We start from the raw sequence: 20,405 nt of genomic DNA, 5'->3' as shown, positions 1-20,405 counted from the left end.
AACACTTATGTAAAGTTGGACAACTCAATTACAGTCTAAGAATTATTTCCTTATCTTCTAAGTCAGGGAATTGGTTCTAAATTCTATCATTGCTGAGGCTCTAAATTTCATCTTTCTGTCCTCCAATGGCCTCCAAACACCTGACTGGGCAACCGCTAAGAAAACTTTTTAATACGCATCTTATTTTTTCACAAATTATATACACAAAGTTCTATACATATAACTTATGTACATTATAAGATACATAGATATTTTTAAATGATACAAAGCTAAATAGGTTCTAATATTTTCTTTTCCTAACTTCTAAGGCATTCTTTTATTTTATTTATTTTTTAAAAATATTTATTTATTTATTTGTTTGTTTGTTTGGCTGTGCCGGGTCTTTAGTTTTGGCCTGCCTGATCTTTTAGTTATTGCATGTGGGATCTAGTTCCTTGAGCAGGGATCGAACCCAGGCCCCCTGCATTGGGGGCGCAGAGTGTTAACTGCTGGACTGCCAGGGAAGTCCCAGGCATTATTTTTAAAACTATATTTACAAAATGGATCTCACATGCTACCTAGGGTATGCACACAAACTTTAGAGGCCTGGACTATGCACAGCCAGTTTGATGTGCCTTGGGAAGATAATGGTTTGACATTTAACCACAAGTCTTGTCTTAAAGACATTCAATTCTTTATATTCATAAAATCAATTTTGGTAAGAGGGAACACTGACTTTAAATGAAAAATGTCTTGTTACATTTTTGAAAACATAAAAGACTCAAAGTGCCTTTGACACTCTAAAAGGAAAATCATTAGTGTCATTTTCCCATTAACAATAGCTTATAAAAGCTCCAAGCAGAAATAACAGCAACCACTTACACAGTGCTTAGTATGTGCCAAACACTATTTATACAAATGAGTTCATTTAAACCTCACAATGAGGCATAGACGTTAAGTGATTTGTCCATGGTCACTAGCTATGAAAAGGGAGAAAGGGAATTTGAACCTAAGCCATTTGGCTTCGGCACCCAAGTTCGTGACTGTTCTCTACCCCAGGGGTCAATGGACTTGCCCTGTATAGGCTCAAAGAATTTTTCAATTTCCAAAATCTAAATTTAAACATTTCCAGCTCTGTGAGCTATACAGTTTCTGTTGCAACTACTCAACCCCACTGGCGTAGGCTGAAAGTAGCCATAGCTACCATGTAAACAATGGTGCCACTATGTTCCAAAAAAACTTTCTTTACAAAATCAGACGACGGGCTTGATCTGGCCCACCAGCCATAGTTTACCTATCCCTGGTCTGCACCATCGAACTATTAAAAAGGCTTCATGTCAAATTATTAAATAATTTAGGCCTAAATACAGTAATTATAACCACTGTAAAGTTGTGAAGGCACTGGTTTAAAAACTCTATTTACAAGTTGCCGAGGTAGTGATTTTTATTAGTTTACAAACTACAGTAGCTAATAGACACTTGATTCATTTAAAGATTGAAGACTATAATGGCAGAGTTTCTTCACAGCATCAAAATCAATGTTTTCAGTAACTAAAAATACATAGAAGTATTATTATGTATTATATATTAAATCTCTTATTTCTAAAATTAAGTGGACTATCTTTACTAAATGGTAGAATCCCAAACTGAAAACTGGTCTTATTCTTTCAACAAAACGAAAGATGCACTCACAGATATCAAAAGAAAAAATTGACTGCCATCTGTGTCAATGTATGAATGTGTTTCAATCACATATGTTTTTATGAAAGTTTAAACATAAAATCACCTTTAAGATCTTGGGCATGTAATCTGCTCCCTGCCATGTCAGATTATACCCCGTGAAGTTTACTGTCTTAAGAGTGATAGAGTTCTTTACACCTTGACAAGTAACTAAAAGGAAACAAAAAACACACACACACAGTAAGATGAAGAGCCTATACATTTGTCAATCTTGACTTATCTGCTTTTCTTGAGTCAATTGGGGGTTTACAGCCACATTCTTAAAATCATTAACTACAATCTTCCCAAACAGGTGATTGATGAACTGATGCATTCTAAAATTTGTCAGTAACAAAGTGTTATACCAGTTTACAGCAACAGTTTAATTCTATTTAGGTACTAAAACTGAATACACTGAATACTGCAAACTTTCTTCCCAACCACTCAGTAAAGTACTACATACTTTTGAGACAAAGGGAAAAAAAAAAAAAGAAAAACCTAAAAAGCATAAGACTCTTCCGATTTTCATTTCCAATGATACATGCCAATCTTGATGATCAATCACGATTTAAATGTCAACTGTAAACCCAGTATTTTATTAGCTGCTATGCAGTGTACCAGAGCAATAGAAGAGAGAGGACCTCAAACCCTCTGTTCCCTCAAATTGAAAGGCAGGCTTCCTTACCCCTTCAGACCACTACTGGACACAGGGAACACACACTAATGTTTCAGGACCCCAACCAACAGTCACCTGCTTTGTGATTACTTCCATGACACACCCTCACCAACACCACTGAGTTTGCTGCTCCTACGGGACGTTACATGTATTTACTATTTTAACACATACCACAGTGCATCATAATTATGATTGCAGATAGATGTTCTAACAATTTAAAGAGAATGATGACTTTTTTGCTCTTTACATCTTGCTATTTCCCTTCCCATAATATTTCTTGAAGAGAAACCATAAAAATATAGACAAACACAAAACACAGAAAATATACAAAATGTGTGGTTTGTGGCTTAACACAAAGTTAAGTAAAATTAGTTCTGACAGTATCCAGCATGACAAAATTTCATGGTACAAATGAGAATGGACCAAGGTTTGAGCAGGTACAGGAGACAATCCAGGCATGAACAACACCAAGAAAAGGTAGACAGGAAGTAACATGGTGTGTAGGAAATCACGAGACCAGTCTGATGGGAAGAGACATAAACAAGACTGAAACTCACTTTCTAAACCTCCATCTCCAACTGGACAATTCGCAAGACACAGGTGCACCAAAGTGGCCAATTTATTCAATCCCTTTAATATGGAGGAAGAGTTTAAAATTTTACTGGTTTAATTTGCCCCAAAAGCAACTATCAAATGTTGGCAGGACACAATGAAGGCTTACCTTTGTTAACATAGTTAAGCCTCTCTCTCTCACAACTAGCCCACTTAGCTCCACGTTCCTTAGCGCACCCGATGCACTTACACAGCGTTTAAGAGCTTTACACAATTGGAAGGTCACATCTTTATTTCTTTTCGCAGGAACACGACTTCTGTAAACTTTATTTCTGCCAGAAGCTAAAGCAAAATTATTGTAAAATAAGTGATTTAAAACACACATTTTATCATCATTAAAAAGCATTAAAAAAAGCATCTGCTCTGTGCTAAGGATTAGAAACGACTCCTGCCCTTAAAGCCTTCATTAAGGAGGGACATGTGTAAACTCAAAATTTCAATCACATGAGATAAAGAAACATAACCTTTATGCACAGAGGTTCCTTTGGAGGCAGAATGTTATATCCAAGTGATGGCTTCATGATAACCCTGAAGCAGAATCTAGAAAGATGAGGCTATGCAGAGTTGGAGTAGGAGGTGCATTAACTGCAGAGGGAACATCTGTGAAAAGACACTCAAGCCTGACTCCTGCTGGGCACTGTAAATACTGCAGGTGGGGATGACTAAAGGCCAGGGGTCCAAGTGTGAGAAGAGACAGAAATGAAAGAGATGTTGGCCCAAGCAAGCCTGGGAGAAAGCATGGCTCGTATCCCACAGGTGGTGAGACCTGGGGCTACCACTGGCTGAGTAAGGGTGCCTCCGCTGATTAGAAAAAGGCTCCCCGCTGCTGAAGGACCGACAAGATAAAGGGGGTGATCACAAAAAGCTCCCCTTCCTCAGGGCAAAGAGCCCTATGAGGCTTGGCCGAACACAGTTCAGACTACACGCCTCCGTGCAGAGCACACGCTGGGCGGCTAGTATGCAGTAACTCTGTGTGGGCAAGCCATTAGCAGCATTATTTTAAGCACATCTTTTTATGTTAGAAGATCACTTAACCCGAGCAGGCGGATGAACTTAGAGGAACTGAATCCAGGGGCCGTGAACCACCCAGGAGTTTCTGCCATAGTCTGGGCCAAATGTAATATGGATGAAGAAGCAAATTTAGGAGGAGGCCAAAATTTACAAGATAGACCCACTGGATGCAAGACATAAAGAAAGTTCAGTGAAGGAACTCTGAAGAGAATGGGCTCTACAATAAATTTTTCTTACATTCAATGTAAAATATTAGGCAAAATTAAGTACAGTGGCCTTTAAGGTCCCTTCCAGCTCTAATTTCTTTTGATTTCTAACTTATTACTCTGGTTAAGTAAAGTCCCTTCAGAGGTACAGAACAGTTCTTATACCTGAATGGGATGCAAAGAATAATCTGACTTCTCTTCACCAGGGGATGAGTTGAACTATCCTTGCAGAAGAGATAACAGATGGTGTGAACCCCAGATCCTGGAAAAGGGCCAGGCACACGATGAGTATTCAGCTTTTTGAAAACAAATGAACAATCATTTCCTCTCCTACATCTTCACACCCTTACTCTGCTGGTTACTTTCTCACAGCTTATAAACATCCTCAAATATACCCACTTAAAAATCTCTCAGACCTATGATTCTTTGGATCTTCTTGTGGGTAACCTAAGTCTCTACCATGCCTTCAAACACCTGTCCTCCCAAAAAGCCCAGATCTGTACCTTGGGTCCAGACCCGTCTACCAGGCCCCTCTAAAGCACTGAAGATGAAGTAAGATCCTCTCGCCACCCCCAATACCTTCCTACCGTGCTCTGTATCTCTCAAAAAGATGCAGCTGTAAACTGTCACCCACGCTTGCTGCCCTCCCTTTTCTAACTGGTCACCAGGCCTCACCCATTCTCTCTCAGATCTGCAAAATCCAGTCCCACCTTTTATAACTTAAGTGGGACCCTCAGATTACAACTCAGCCTGCACCAAATCAACTGCCTTCCACATGGAGGTCCGAGTGAGTCTCTAAACCACAAGTCCATCTCTTCTTTGGTGTTTCCCACAGCCTTCAGGATAAACACCCAAACTTCTGACAGGACAAACAAGGCCCCCTTCTCTTGGGCCCCACTAAGTTTCCAGTATCAACTCTCATTTCTTTCCCAAACCCTGAGTTCCAGTCCTATACCTTAGTTTTGCCATATTTTCTTATAGTTCTCAAACTTTGACACACACTGCTCCCTCCTGCCACCCCAGGACCTTCTACATATCCTTAGAAAGGATGGCACCTCCTCCAAGAAGCCTACCCTGAACTTTCCCTTCCAAGATTCTGTGCTCTGCAAAGGGGAAAGATCGGGGGGAGGGATCCATTAGGAGTTTGGCATTAACATATACACACGACTCTGTATCAAATAGATAATCAACAAGGACCTACTGCATAGCACAGGGAACTCTACTCCATAGCCTGTAACAAACTGTACGGGAAAAGAATCTGAAAAAGAATGGATACATGAATAACTAAACCACTTTGCTGTACACCTGAAACTAACACAATATTGTACATCAAGTAACCTCCAATATAAAATAATAATTAAATTTTAAAAAAAGATTCTGTGCTCTGTAGCACCAGAGCTCACTTCTTCCAGAGCACTGACTACTGTGCTTGTGTTTACCTGCCGCCCAGTAGAAGGGGAGATTACCTAGGGCAGAAGCATCGTCTCCAGCAGCCCTTGGTTCTGACAACTCATTCAAGTGCCAGGCTACTTTACACACATAACCTGCTTAATTACTTCTAAGAACCCACAGAAAGAGTGGTTATTAATGTCATTTTACAAGTGTGGGGATTGTAGTCCAAAAGAAACCTGCCCAGGCCACAGACAGCATAAGCCCTGGAATTCAAACCCTAAGCTGCCTTCACACCGGTGATCTTTGCACTATATGATACGAGTATTGAAAAAAATTTTTTTTTCCTGAACCGTTTGAATGGAAAGGAAATGAAGCTGGGATATATCCATTTCCTAATCGCTTTGGTGTGTACCAGGCAAAGTCATTCAACAGACCAGGTAACATCTGTGCAACAATGAACGATGCTCCAAACTGTGCTAAGTGTTCTACTTTGTAGAGTCTAGAAGCATTAACACAGTGCATCCTTGTAACCACCACAGAGACTGGGACCTGTTAAGCCCACGCTACAGATGAGAACACTGAGACCTAGAAGCCTTAAGGCACTCGGCCGGGGTCACCGAGCCGGCAGGAGTCCTAGGCCGCACGCCCCGTCTAGTGCACGCACACCCGGGCACTGGGCACTGGTTCTAGTGCCCACCCTCCACCTGGCACCATCGAAAACCCCGCTTCTCAGCGCCAACACGAGGGGCCCTGGAAGCGGGAAGTACAAACCTGTCTCGACAAGCCGTGGCTGGAAGAAGCTCTGGATACAGATCAGGGGCAGCGGGTGCTCAGGAGCGGCGCCCAGGGCACCCCGCGGAGGCGGTCGGCCTTAAGTCCAGCGGGGCGTCCCGCAGGGAAGCGCGCACGGAGGGCAGAGGCACCAAGTCCTGCAGCGCGCACAGGTCCTCAGAGCGCGGAAAGAAGTCGGCCACGCTGTCCCGGCGCAGCTTCACCGAGTGATCATGGCCCGAGCACGGCCTCGGGGACGCTGGCTGCGGACACGATGGCCACACCCGCCTGGGGGCCCCGGCCCCTCGGGCGCCCACCGCCCGGCGGCTGCGGCCCCGCAGCGTGCGCAGGACCGACGTCGCAGCCAGAAGACATAGGGCCACGGGCCCCAGCTACGCCAACCCACCCATGCCGCGCTCCGGAGACCCCGCGTGGCCTGGTGTTGGCGCAGGCATCTAGGCCCTCCACGCCGCGGGGCTGGGGTTTACGTCAGCAGGCGGGACCGTTGGGGCGGGGCTCGAGGACGTCTGCACGCTCGCTGTGCGTCCGCACGCAGCCCTGTCTCCCACGGTGACGCGGCCTGAAGAGTAGGGGCTTGAGCTCTGAGACTAAGGCAACGCGAAACGTACGAGGTGTGGAGACTTTGGGCTTTCCAAAAAGCGTTTGCTGACTCATCCAAACAAAACTGAGACCTGGTTGTATCAACGCATTTTAAAAGTAAACTCCCGTAAGTGTCTGTGCTCCCCCCACCCAGGAGAGAGCGTGCACTCCGTGAGGGACACACGAAAGGCTGAGTGAACGTCTGCCTGTGGTCCTTTACCTGGTGCACAGGTGTGTGAATTTATGTGGAGAGCTCTTAATTTCTGTAGTTTCTGCTAACTTGACACGGTAGTTGGCAAATGGTGATGTGTTCCATGCATTCAGGACATGATCGTGGTTACTAATAATCACTTTGTTTGGTACTGACAACTCCACAGAGAATTTACTACTGAATATCCAGTTTCCAGAAGAGAAACTGAGGCGTAGGAAGTGAAGTGACTGAGTAAGAGTAAGGACTCAGACAACTGGTGTTAGTAAATTAACCCTGCAAGGAGGCCGTTAGCCTGCGGTGGCTCTAGTGATGCGGCCGCCTATGTAAACCAACAAAAATCTAAGCCTGTCAACGCCTCAGGGTGGCGAACACTGCTGAGGACAACCAGTCACAAACCACCAACTAGGCTTTAAAGTTATAGCAAGTCAGTCATTTCCTTGCTTTGCTTCTGCCCTTTTAAAATAAACATCTCTGCAGCTCCTGTGGCTGGAGTGCTCCTCACCGCTTCCGCTTTGGTGGTGCCTGAATTGAATCTATTTTTGCTCACGTAAAGTCTTATTTTCAATATGCCTCAGTTTGTCTTTTAACATTGGTCGTAGAAGTTGGATTTGTGTCCAGTTTCTAGAACAGTGGTCGTCCTCTGGTCAGGCCTTAGGCGTTATGCATACAACGTTCCTCTTCTACCACCACCTTCTGGATGCCTCCACCCACTACCAGCTCCCGCGTATCAGATCCCCTAGATGTGGTCAGCAATGGCTTTCACATGCAGCATGCTCACATTATAATATCGCAGACACTCCTCCGTCCTCCAGCCAGCGTGTGAACTGAAACATTACCATTCCTGTTGAAGAGCCTGCTGTGACCACTTTCCCAAACACAGCCACTCCCCAGCTGACCCTGGGTAACCACTCCTCTGAACTTGGTCTCCATCACTGCATGGATGTCTTTCTATTTAGGCTACATTTTTAAGTATTCTTCAACCTCATATAGTATTCTACTATGTTTTCTCTTCTTACTTGCTTTTTTTAGTGTTATCTTTGCTAGGTTCATCCATGCTGACACGTAAAGATCTGTCTAGTTCATGTACTTTCCTCACTATGTAGGATTCCCATGTAGGGAAGTACAATAATTTATATGTGCATTTTCCTGTTGATGGACATTTAAATTGTTTCCAATTTTCAGTATGATTTCTGTTTTAAAACATTTTTATATACTTTCTAAAGGTCACTTTACATTTACTGTTATTACAAAATATTGGCTATATCCCCTGTGTTGTACAATACATCTTTGAGCCTATCGTACACCCAGTAGTTTACATCTCTCACTTCCCCACCCTGTATTGCCCCCTCCTCCCCCTCCGCACTGGCAACCGTTAGTTTCTTCTCTATATCTGTGTCTCCCCTTCTTTTTGTTATATTCGGTAGATTGCTGTATTTTTTTAGATTCCATATATAGGTGATATCCTACAGTGTTTGTTTTTGTTTGACTTATTTCACTTACCACAATGTCCTCCAAGTCCATCTATGTTGCCGCAAATGGCAAAATTTCTTTCTTTTTTAAGGCTGAGTAGTATGCCATTGGTTATATGTACCGCATCTTCTTTATCCATTCATCAGTTGATGACACTTAGGTTGCTTCCATATCTTGGTAATTGTAAATACTGATGCTCCGAACATTGGGGTGCATGTATCTTTTCAAATACATGTCTTTGAAAACACGTGTTTTGGTTCTTTTTGGATTTATACCCAGGAGTGGAGTTGCAAGGTCATATGGTAGTTCTATTTTTAGTTTTTGAGAACCCTCCATACTGTTGTCCACAGTGGCTGCACCAGTTGCATCCCTACCAACAGTGTACCAGGGTTCCGTTTTCTCTAAAAATTGTAAATTTTCTTCCTAGGGGTAATTGAGATGATAGTTGAATAATAACATAAGATCAGGCGAAGTCTAAAGAAATTTTAGAAAAGCTGGATAGAGTAGGAAAACTTCTGTTCGCTGGCGTCTGAATGTTAGAGAGACACCAAGACATGTGGGCCAAGTTGTGGAGAGAAGGGAAACACAGACGCAAGCTTGACACTTGGTGCAGCTTTTCTCCTTGGGGCATTTGCTGATTCAAATGTTACAGCCTAGGAGCTGAAAAGCCAAAGAGTTCAAAAGACTCTAACGACAGAAGCCAAACGGCAAGAACCGTTTTACATTGATAAACAGCATTTTAACTATGTAGAAGCAGAAAATGAAAAGAAAGAACTTTGCATTACGTTTAATAAAAGTTTAGAGAGATCTTTGTGGTATATTAGTGAACTTATTTGTGGAAATTTAGCCATGTACATTGTGTTGGAGAGGCACCAAGAGTTCAAGAATTCTCACAATTTGAGTACACAGTTGCCTTAAATGTTGGCATGGTGGCATCCATTTACATAACAATGATTTGGAGGATGTTGTGTTAGTCAGCTCTTGCTGTGATAATGCTTTGGAACAAATCACACCAAAGTCAGTTACATAAACAAGAATTTATTTCTCTTGGACCTATGGGCTAGCTGCAGTGGCTCTCTTTTAGACCTCTAGATGGCTAGTTTTGCTCCGTGTTTTGGGTCAGTTTGAGGTCTGTCACACAAGCCCAACTGTGAGGCCGCAGCTCCCAGGTCCTGTCTTCTCTAGAAGTTCACTGAAACATAAGAGGTGAGCCCAACTGCACAAGCCCATTTAAGGCCTCTTCTGCTCATTTAAGGCCATCATGTCTGCTCATACTTCAGTGGCCAAAACATGTCACAGATCTAAGCTGTATTTAGAATATGTGTATTTGTTTAAAGTTGGGTGCTCTCACAGAAGAATATTGCATTTTGGACAGTGTTAGCTTCGCATTTCCATTGGCATTTGCAAACGTGATAAACGTCGTGTGCACTTTTTCACCTTTGAGAACTTTTTGAAATTGTGGGACAATTTCTATGGGAAAAGAGGAAGGTACATTTTAGAACTGAACTCTAGTTATAGCAGCGTTGGGAGAAGAATTAATGAGATAAGGTCAATACAAATGAAAGATTTGGGATTCACATATTCATAATTAACATTAGCATTCTTCAGAACATTCCTGGAGAATTGTGATGCTTGCTTTACGTGATTTTATCATAAATCATTATAATCTGACCAAGCCACTTCAGTAAAACATACATCATACAGTACATCACATTTTAGTTTTTCCTACCACTGCACAACTTCTCATCAGGCACGAAAGCCTACATATGGTATGGTTCCATTTATGCGAGATGTCCAGCAGTGGCAGATCCATACACATGGCAAATATTATACATTAGTGGTTGCCAGGGGTTTGGAACAGAGGGAAATAGGGAATGACTCCTTAAAATGGGTGTAGGTTTCCTCTTGGGGTGATGAAAATGTTTTTCAGCTGGACAGCAGTGATAGTTGCACAACATTGTGACAGTACTAAATTCCACTGAATGGTACAGTGAATTGTAAAATGATCAAAATGGTGAATTTTGTGTTCTGTTCATTTTACTACAATAAAAAGGAGAAAGAATTAGGGAAAGACTTAGAGTTTGGGAAAGTAAGGTGAACTGGTCAAGAAAAAGACAGCTCTACTGTTCAGTTTTCTCTCAGCCTTTCCAGTGCATTAATCCTCAGCAAAAAGTAGCCTGAACTTGTAGATGATAGTCATTCAACACAGTGCGGGGAAAAGTAAATAAAATAAAAGGCACCTCTTCTTCTTTAGCACATCTGTGAAAGGTTAACTTCCTGCTCAGCCACATGGACATTCATGAAGACGTTTCACTTTAGGTGTCCTCTACTTCAGTACTTTACTCACAGCTCATTCACACATGTAGGCAACAGCATTCCTTAATTCGATGGAATCTGCAGTGCTGGTTGTGATCAGTCTCATGAAAAGAAAAGGGAAAGAGGAAAAAGCCTCCACATTGACTTGGTGGTCTTGACAAAATGGATGCAGAAGACAGCTTGAGTGTCAAACTGGAAACTTATTTTCCTTTTCCTTTTCTTTTTATCTTTCCTATCAGGTCTTCTGCCCACTTCCCACCCCCTTCTTTCAAACAGGAGAGACACTAATTAGCTGCTTTTTTTTTGTTTGTGCTAAAACAACTATTGTTTGGGGTTTCTTGTTGTTCGGTGAACATTTTTGTTTTTACTGCCAAATGAGCTTCGGTGGTTGGTGTAGGGGGTCTCTTGGGAACTTAACTTTTTCCAGTTTAAGTGGGAAAGCTTTTTTGTTTGAATGGGCTTTTTACTGGGTGCTTCAAGGTTTGCTCCTGGCTCTTTGATGGGGGACTGGATAGCACTGTGTTTCCTTTGAGGTTCCGATAAATAAAGGATCCTATGTCCTCCTGGGCACTCTTTGTTGATTTTGCTGTGTGTCCTCTCTAATAGCCAGATGCAGATTCCAGGAAAATGACATATAAATGAATATAAGTAATCTAATATTTTTAGAATTTGCTTTGGCCATACTCCTGGTCTTTTTCTACTTGTAGCAGATGGCTTTAAAGAGCATTAGCTATGTATATATTAAATATAATATAAATATACCAATATTAAATATTATATTGATATATAAATTTAATATACTAATATTTATATTAATGTATAACAATTATGTATTATATTAATATATATTTTTGCCTAGCGTATATTATATACAAAATATATGGGTAATGAAATGTATTTATATGGTTAATATGTTCATAATATTAATATGATATATCCTGTAATATTGATTATAAAACAATTATATCATAATATATAAATTATAAATATATATATTTATATATATTATAAATATATAATTATTATTATCTGATATAATACACTATAGTTAATATATTCTATATAACACAATACGTAATGTATTAGTATAAGACAATTATATTATGTAATATAAATATAATACATCTATAAAACTATATATATTTTAATTATACATTACACATACAAGTATGTATAGCTATTTATAATTTTATTTACATAGGAATCTGTTCATCCTAACAATTGATGTAAAAATATGCAATATTTTCAATCAAATGGGCCTTTACCTCACTACCTACACATAACTACTTTTATAATCATGAACCCTGTCTAACTCATGCTTCCATATCTCGCAACCTGCTTTTCTACACATGCACATAGACGACACACATTTATACACGATATATATGTATCCTGCCAGTTTTCAGTTCAATGTATATAACTATATAATATATATAATTATATTCCTGTGTATGTATACAAATATAAATCAAAGGTATGTGTATAGGTATGTATTTCATATGTTTATATAACTATATCATACAAATAATGTATGTGTATATAAATACATGACTATATACATACATACCCAGAAATATACTTCTTTAAACAAAAGGGACCTAAATAAAGAGTTCTCTAAGAATAAAACTAGTTATGTCTCACTGTTTCAATAAGAGTTTATAGTTTTCTACTGTATGTGCTTCTATAATTGTTAGGAACAATTCCCATTTGTTGAATGTTAAGTTGTTTTAATTTTTTGCCATTATTAATGAAGCTCTAAAGAATACGGTGGGCAAGATTACTTGAAAAACTCTCCTGAAGGAAAACGGTTAGGTATGCTAGGTTAAATGTACACAACTTATTTTTAAGTGCGTGGTTGATTTTTGAAGTATGCAGTAGAAATTTCCAGGACCCATGAAAGAAGGGTGGTACATGTGTGAGAGTTATAGCTATATTAGGAGTGGATTGAAGATCTTGATGGCTTAGAACAGAAGCTGGAAATCCTGTTTTCATGGAGCCAAGTGGCAAATATTTTAGGCTTTGTAGACCAAAGAGCAAAATTGAGGATATTATTTAGGTACTTAGGTAACCATTTAAAATGTTACCAGTTAAAATGTGAAAATTATTCATAGCTCACAGGCCATAGAAATAGGCATCTGTCTGGATTTGTAATACAGGCCATAGTTTAATGACACAACTGACATAGAGACTTGTTTATAAATGGCCATAACCACGTGAGAGGCAGGAGGTAAGACTCCATCCCTACTAGATGGGAAGATAGAACTAAACCTATCTATCCCTTGCTTCACCTTCAATGAAAGGGTGTGCCAGGAGAAAAAATATCTGCTGGCAAAGGGAGACTAAGACCAAATTCTCTTGGCCTCTGCTCTGGGTAGGAAACAGGTAGGAAATCTTGAGAATTCTGAACCCCAGATCTGTGTTCCCAGTGTTTGGGTTGCAAATTTATGTGCGGTCTTGCAAACAGAAGCTAAGAAATTAACTTAAAATGCTCCCAAATCGGTGGTATTCCAAACACAAAACTAAACCCTTTCTGGAGAGGTAGACCTTCAACACAGGCCTATAGCATTCCCACAGATAAAGTTTAGCTAAACATGAGCTCATGATCTAAATTTACACAATAATGAAGAAATCAGCTAGAAGTGGAGAGAATCAGCCAAAAACAATCAATACCAGAATTATATTCCCAAGGCCTTCCATCAGATGTTGGAATAATCAGGTGCAAGGCAGAAAATATACATAAAACTAGAACTGAAACAAGGAACAAGGATGTTTTAAAAGACTGGGTAGGATCTTTAAAACATTTTTCAAGTACATGTCATTGATAAAGCTAAAAACTCGAAGGTTGTGTAATATAGCAGATTAATCATGGAGAAGTGTGAATTTATGCTGTTTTTAAAAATATGGCAGGTCAGATTTTCTGCCTAATTATATAAGTAGATTTATCTTTTAAAAATACACATTATTTTAAAGATCTTTTGGCTGTAAAATAAGTTAAGGTTATTTCAAAGGGCTTCTCTCCAAAGAAAAGTGAGAAGTAGCAAAACACAGAAAGTCGAGGGGAAAAAATGTCAATATATACATTGCAGTAGGGTGAACTAAGCCTTAGGCTAGCAACAGTGTGGATGAGCTGACCCTTAGATACTTACAACTAAGCTGGAATCTTCAAAAAGTTCCACTATCTATAACTAAAAAGATTTCTAAAATTAATAACCAAGTGTTTCAATTGACATCAGAAGAGTAAAACAATAAACCCTGAGAACATAGAAAAATAGATAATAAATATGTGAGCAGAACTTAATAAAACAGAAAAAAAGTATAAAATTGAGGTGATTTAGTAAGTCAAAAGAATATTCTTTGAAAAGATTTAAAAAACACACTTTGATTAAGCAAAACAAAAACATAAGTAAATAATATACAGAAAGAATCCGGACAATGTTAGAGCAGAGAATATATGAAATGCCAGTAAATTTGAACATTTCTGTAAAGTGGACAATTTCCTAGCTCCTAAAGTTTACCAAAACTGACACAAGAGGAAATTTATAGCTGGAGTTCTTTCACCAGTAAAGGAATTATGTCAATAGTTTACAATCTTTCACCAAGAAAATACCAGACCCAGCCAGATCATTTGGGAGGTGAATTCTATGGAACTTCTATTAAACAGATAACATCAATATGAACAAAGAAAAACTTCTAGAGATAGCGAAGGAAGAATTCTCCTTTATTCATCTTATGAAGTCTATATAATCCTAATACTGAAAATAGATTAGGACTGTAAGGAAAAAGAAACTTACAGGTCAAATTTACTTGTAAATATAAAAGCAAAAATGTTAAACTATGATATTAGCTACCCAAGTTCACTAGAGTAAGAAAAAGCATGAGCAAGTTAGGTAATCCAATGAATGAAAAGGTAGTTTAATGTCAAGGATATATATCAATAGATTGAAAACACCACATTTTATTTCTTTCATCTGTCTCTTTAAAAAATGATAATTGATCTCTCTTGTACTAGGCACTGTGCTAAGTCACTTACATATTTACTCCTTTAAACCTTCTATCATCCCTGTGGGAAAGTTCTATTTTGCTTCCATTTCTTAGCTAAGACTCTAACCCCCAGGAAAGTGAAGCAACATTTGTAAGATTTTGTGGATGGTCAGTGATGGGACCAGTACAGGAACATCCAAAGTCTGTGCTTGGAAACAGTGCCCCATGTTGACACTCACATTACAGATGAAAGGAAAGGAACCATGCACTTACCATATAGATTAAGTCTCACATTACAGGTTAAAGGAAAGGAACCATGCACTTACATTATAGATTAATACCCCCATAACAGGTTAAAGGAAAAAGAAACATGTGCTTCCTCCAAAGTTGTAAAGAAAGCATATCCATTTCTTAATATATTTCCCAATTTCTTTTGCTTGTTTTCTGACCTTTGTAGTGCATTTTGCCATGAGGCAAATTTTATTTCTTATATAATTAAATGTATCCTTTTTTCTTTGTATCTGAGAAAGGTATTCCTCATGAATACTTTATTTCATGTCTCCCAGGTTTCTGATACTTTTACAGTTTCATTATTTTTTAACTTTTAACTACTTGCTGTATCTAGAATTTAGTAATGATAGCCATATTTCCCCCCTTTTCTTGAATAATTTTTGCTACTGATCCAAAATGTGAATTTTATTTTAAACTCAATTCCCTTATGCTCTTGCATCTAATTTTAAGATGCTTCCTATTCCACTGGTTGTTTTGCCTATCTAAAACAAAATGCTACCTTAGTTATAATGTAATTATAATATAATAAATGTAATTAGTAAACATAATACGACATATAATAAATAGCATATATAAAATAACAAAATATAATTTACCATATAACAGGGTCCAAGGAGAGCAATACTATACAATCACTTGAAATATCCCACAAAAGATAGTTTATAAAATTCAATATTCATTTGTAATTTAAAAGAAAGAGTAAAATAGGGATTGATGAATGCTTCCAAAATAAGGAGAAATTATATGTCTAAAAGAGAAAGAGGTAAATGATAAACTTTAATAACACTGGCAATAAATGCAGGACAAGATGAGGATGCCTGATATAATGTTAAAGAAAAAGTATTATGTAACATGTTTTTGCAGCACTGATGAGTTCAGTGAAAGAGAATCTCATAGAAAAGAGTATCTCATTCTTCTTAATGTCTGTACACTTGTCCATTGCATGAACATAACAGATTATTTAGCCAATATGTTACTGATCTGCATCTGGATTTCTAGGTTTTCATGGAATTTTATTATGCACAATTGTTTCAAACACTAGGACTTCCTCTTATGTTTATATCTTTTGAAAGAAACAATATCTCCACAGATGATTTATCTGTTCTGGCTGCTAGCTGACTTTGGGTACTTCTCAGTTCTTCCCTTTACCTTCCTTGTCAATATGAAAATGGAAGGCAAGAAGTTCTCCTGTTTAGAGGCTGTCAAGATAGATCTTGGTGATAAAGTCTTGGTGGTAAAGGCTAAAAGTATCAACCCAGAACAAACGTTTTTCCAGCTGTAACTATGTGTGATTCCCTTGGCTTGATTCCGTAGAGGATGTAAGACAAGACTGTAGAATCTGCCGTCAAAGTGCTTCCAGTAGGATGAGCTAAGTCAAGTATGGTGGCATATGTAATTCAAGACAAAATATAATGTCTCCTTTTCTCTCCTAGCAAAACTTGGTGGAGTGAATGTAGAAGTCACTGTATGCTTTGAATTAAAGGAACACAATAAATCTTGTTTTGGAAGGTAAGTATTCTGGTCTCTTTGTGGAGATGAATTGGAAATTGTCTAGAAGAAGGAAAATGAGGTTAACCAAAGTTAAACTCATAAATAATTGAGCATTACTTAAATATCTGTGGTCTATGTTTGTCTTTGGTCATAATTTCTCCCAATTTATAGACCTCTTTGATACTTGATGAATCCTTGTCAAAGATGCACTTAACAATGTTTATCACTTGTGTATTAGGTTTTGCCTGGGCCCTGAAGAAACTATCCTAAATTACCAGCTATGATTGTCACTTGATTTCTTCACAGAGAACAATCAGAACTCCTTGTCTTAAGTGGCTTGGAATGTGAAACTAGTTAGTCTCTTAGATATTGTTAGAGGAACCTACAGAGCCCATTGGTGAAAGTTTGGAAAACATTGGGCTTCTTAAAATTGATTCTTGTAGTGCTATAGGAAAGATCACTGAACCAAAAGGATAATGGTGTTTCTGGTTCTGTTGTTAGCGTTCTCCATGGAAACATTGCTGAAGCTTCTGGACTCAATTTCCTTCCCCATGTGTGAATGTCACTGAAAATATCCAAGTCCCTTCTATCTCCATATAACTTCAGGAACTAAGCAAAATGAAGACTCAAAATTCATTTCAAATAATGAAATGAATATATAACGTAGAGTGGAACTGGGAAAATACCTGGTTTAAATTCTGGAAAGTACCAACTATACAATTCTGGATAAGTTGCTTACTCTTGCTTAGACTAATTTAATGCCCATCTCACAGGATGTTATGATGATTAATTTAATATCTTTGTATAACACAGAGTGTTATGTAATTTCTTCTTGTTTTTCTTGAGTAAATACATATCCTTAAGCAACTCACTGTAAACAATAGTTACTTACTTGCTTAAATTACTCTTATCTTCTATTATCACCTGACCTGTGTCCTGCTCAAGTTAATATGTGGAAGTCTTAACCCCCAATACCTCGTACTCTGACTGTATTTGGAGATAAGGCCCTTAAATAGGTAACTGAGGTCAAATGAGGTCAAATGGGTGGGCTCTAATTCAATATGACTGGTGTCCTTATAAAAAGAAAATATTAGGACACAGACATGCACAGAGAGAAGACCATGTGAAGACCAAAGGAAAACATGGCATCTACAAACCAAGAAGAGATACCTCAGAAGAAATCAATCCTGTTGACACCTTATCTCAGATTTCTAGCCTCTACACCCGTGAGTGAGTAAATTTCTGTTGTTTAACCTCCTCAGTCTCTGGGACTTTGTCATGGCAGCTCTAGGAAACTAATACAACTTTTTATGGCCTCCTTGTCTCAAGTTGAAAGTTCAATATTTGGCATCATAGCTAAGAAACAAAAATATCATCTACATTCCTTGTTGTGGTCTTTCTTCCCCATTCTCATCGCTAGTAATTTCCATATTTGGGTCTGTTTTCTGTATCTTGTAAACAGAGCGTTATGCTCATTTCTTGTCTTACTGCTAATATACAATAAATGTGCAGATACCGAATAGATGTTGGAGGTGTGCAACATATAGTTGGTACATGTGTGATATGTGTGTATTCATATAATTTATACTTTTTCTCTATTTTCTTCCTTTGGTGTGAGCTAAGATTCTCTGCTTTTGTGACTAGCGCTCCTGAATACTAATCCCTGAATTTAATTCACCAAAAATTGTGAAAAATAATAATCATATGGGGAAAGAGAGAGTGATAGAGGGAGAAGAACAAACAATCAGGCAAGGGCAGTACTGTGAATTATTAGGGTCTTATTAATAAGATTATGTTAGTCTAGAGGAAATGACCGTAAGTACCATCAGTGAGCCCAGTTGGTCTTTACTGAGTGCTAGACACATCCCTGAGTTCTGTTCTTAGTGTCCAACTGTATGATGACTACTGTCTGGAAGTATTATCTGAACAACTAAGGTCACTTAATGGAAAAGGAATATGTCTTTAGAGAAGCAACAGTAATTTTTCTATCTGATTAAAAAGCAATGTTGACTGTCTGGAAACCTCAGTCATATTTGTAAGCAGAAAAGCATTGGCTATTAAAAGTGGATGATGTAAAGAGATGAGCAGAAACTTTGGCGATAGGTATACCTGGATTTAATTCTCACTTCTACCACTTGGCAGCTGGATAGCCTTAGGCAAGTTTCATACCTCCCTGAAATTCACTTAATTCAGTCTGTAAAATGGCATAATAACTTATTATAGCATCCTTTTAGGAATTTTAAATCAGTTATTGAAATAAAAGTACACACTATATAGAGAAGTATGGATTCCTCAATAGGTGTTTGACCTTTCATTTCTCCAGTATCCCACCCCCATCAAATAAAGAAAAATACTTTTTAAAATTTACGAATATTTCATTATTCTAAAGTTAAAGCCATAAAAATAAAAATAATCAAATGGCCTACGATCATACCATTAGAAGAACAAAAGAATAGGTGTTCATGAGAGTTCCAAATTAGACTACAAGTTTTCATTAGGCACCTGTTTATGTATGCTATTCTGCTCTTTAAAATAAATAATTAAATTTGAAAGACTTATTTCCTCACTTTTAAGACTTTATTAGTTTACAAATTACATATCGACCAATGCTAAATATTATACTGACCCATGCTAATGAATTCAGTACAGAAAACAAAAAACACTGCACTCAAGCAAACTACATATATATGTGATTGTGTATATATATATATATATATATATATATATATATATATATATTACTTAAATGCATTTATATCCTAGCGTGTCTCATAAAGCATTGTGGTAACTCACCGGAATACATACAATCAAATATAATGGCAAAAGCGCTCAATATAAACAGGGCCAAGGAAACATAGACAGAAGATGAAGAAAAGATGAGGGAAATGTGAACAGGAGGAAGTGTAGTTAATCGAGTTGTATGTTTTGACCTTAAGATTCTCTGTGTGGGGACTTCCCTGGTGGCACAGTGGTTGGGAATCCGCCTGCCAGTGCAGGGGACATGGGTTCGAACCCTGGTCCGGGAAGATCCCACATGCCGCGGAGCAAATAAGCCCGTGTGCCACAACTACTGAGCCTGTGCTCTAGGGCCCATGAGCCACAACTACTGAAGCCCGCGTGCCACAACTACTGAAGCCCCAGCGCCTAGAGCCCATGCTCCGCAACAAGAGAAGCCACAGCAATGAGGAGCCCGCACACCACGACGAAGAGTAGCCCCCGCTCGCCCCAACCAGAGACAGCCTGTGTGCAGCAACAAAGACCCAACACGGCCAAAAATAAATAATAAATAAATTTATTTTTTTAAAAAAGATTCTCTGTGGATAAAACAACATGTAAATAATTGGTTACAAAGCCACATTATTTGAAGGTGCCAGACTGCACATTAACAGTCTGACACAAAGGGACAGCACAGGAAAACTATTCAAAGATAGAGATTTTTAAATATTTGCAGTTTGAAACCTTTTAGAGCACATATAATGAGCTCGACACACATTTCAACACTCAACATGTTAATCACATGTTCAAAGTATGTCTCAAAGTCATTGGAAATAGCTGTTGTCTCTGTCCCTGATATCCAAAACTGATCTGTGATGTGTAAAACTCAGGAGGTATTGATATCCACTTTTTGGCATCTGAACAGGAAACAAAGTTGTTTCGCAGTGATAATAAAGAATGAAGT

The 20,405-nt window shown here is 38.6% G+C and overlaps 1 pseudogene across 1 annotated transcript in view; it reads right to left on the bottom strand.

Annotated features, from left to right (window-relative positions):
* LOC307065537 (centrosomal protein of 78 kDa-like) overlaps nucleotides 1–15,171 on the bottom strand; it is a 38,533-nt pseudogene extending 23,362 nt beyond the window's left edge. The window contains exons 1-6 of the transcript in view: nucleotides 15,133–15,171; nucleotides 6,855–6,974; nucleotides 6,367–6,758; nucleotides 3,096–3,268; nucleotides 2,932–3,004; nucleotides 1,766–1,869 (exon numbers count right to left, since the gene is read on the bottom strand). The product of the transcript in view is annotated as a centrosomal protein of 78 kDa-like (transcript). The remainder of the gene's footprint in view (nucleotides 1–1,765; nucleotides 1,870–2,931; nucleotides 3,005–3,095; nucleotides 3,269–6,366; nucleotides 6,759–6,854; nucleotides 6,975–15,132) is intronic.
* Nucleotides 15,172–20,405: the final 5,234 nt, after the last annotated feature.

Source organism: Hyperoodon ampullatus (assembly GCF_949752795.1).
Source record: "Hyperoodon ampullatus genome assembly, chromosome: 2".
Taxonomy (NCBI): Eukaryota; Metazoa; Chordata; class Mammalia; order Artiodactyla; family Ziphiidae; genus Hyperoodon; species Hyperoodon ampullatus.
The sequence above is the reverse complement of the archived record's forward strand: the minus strand, read 5'-3'. Positions and strand labels throughout refer to the sequence as shown.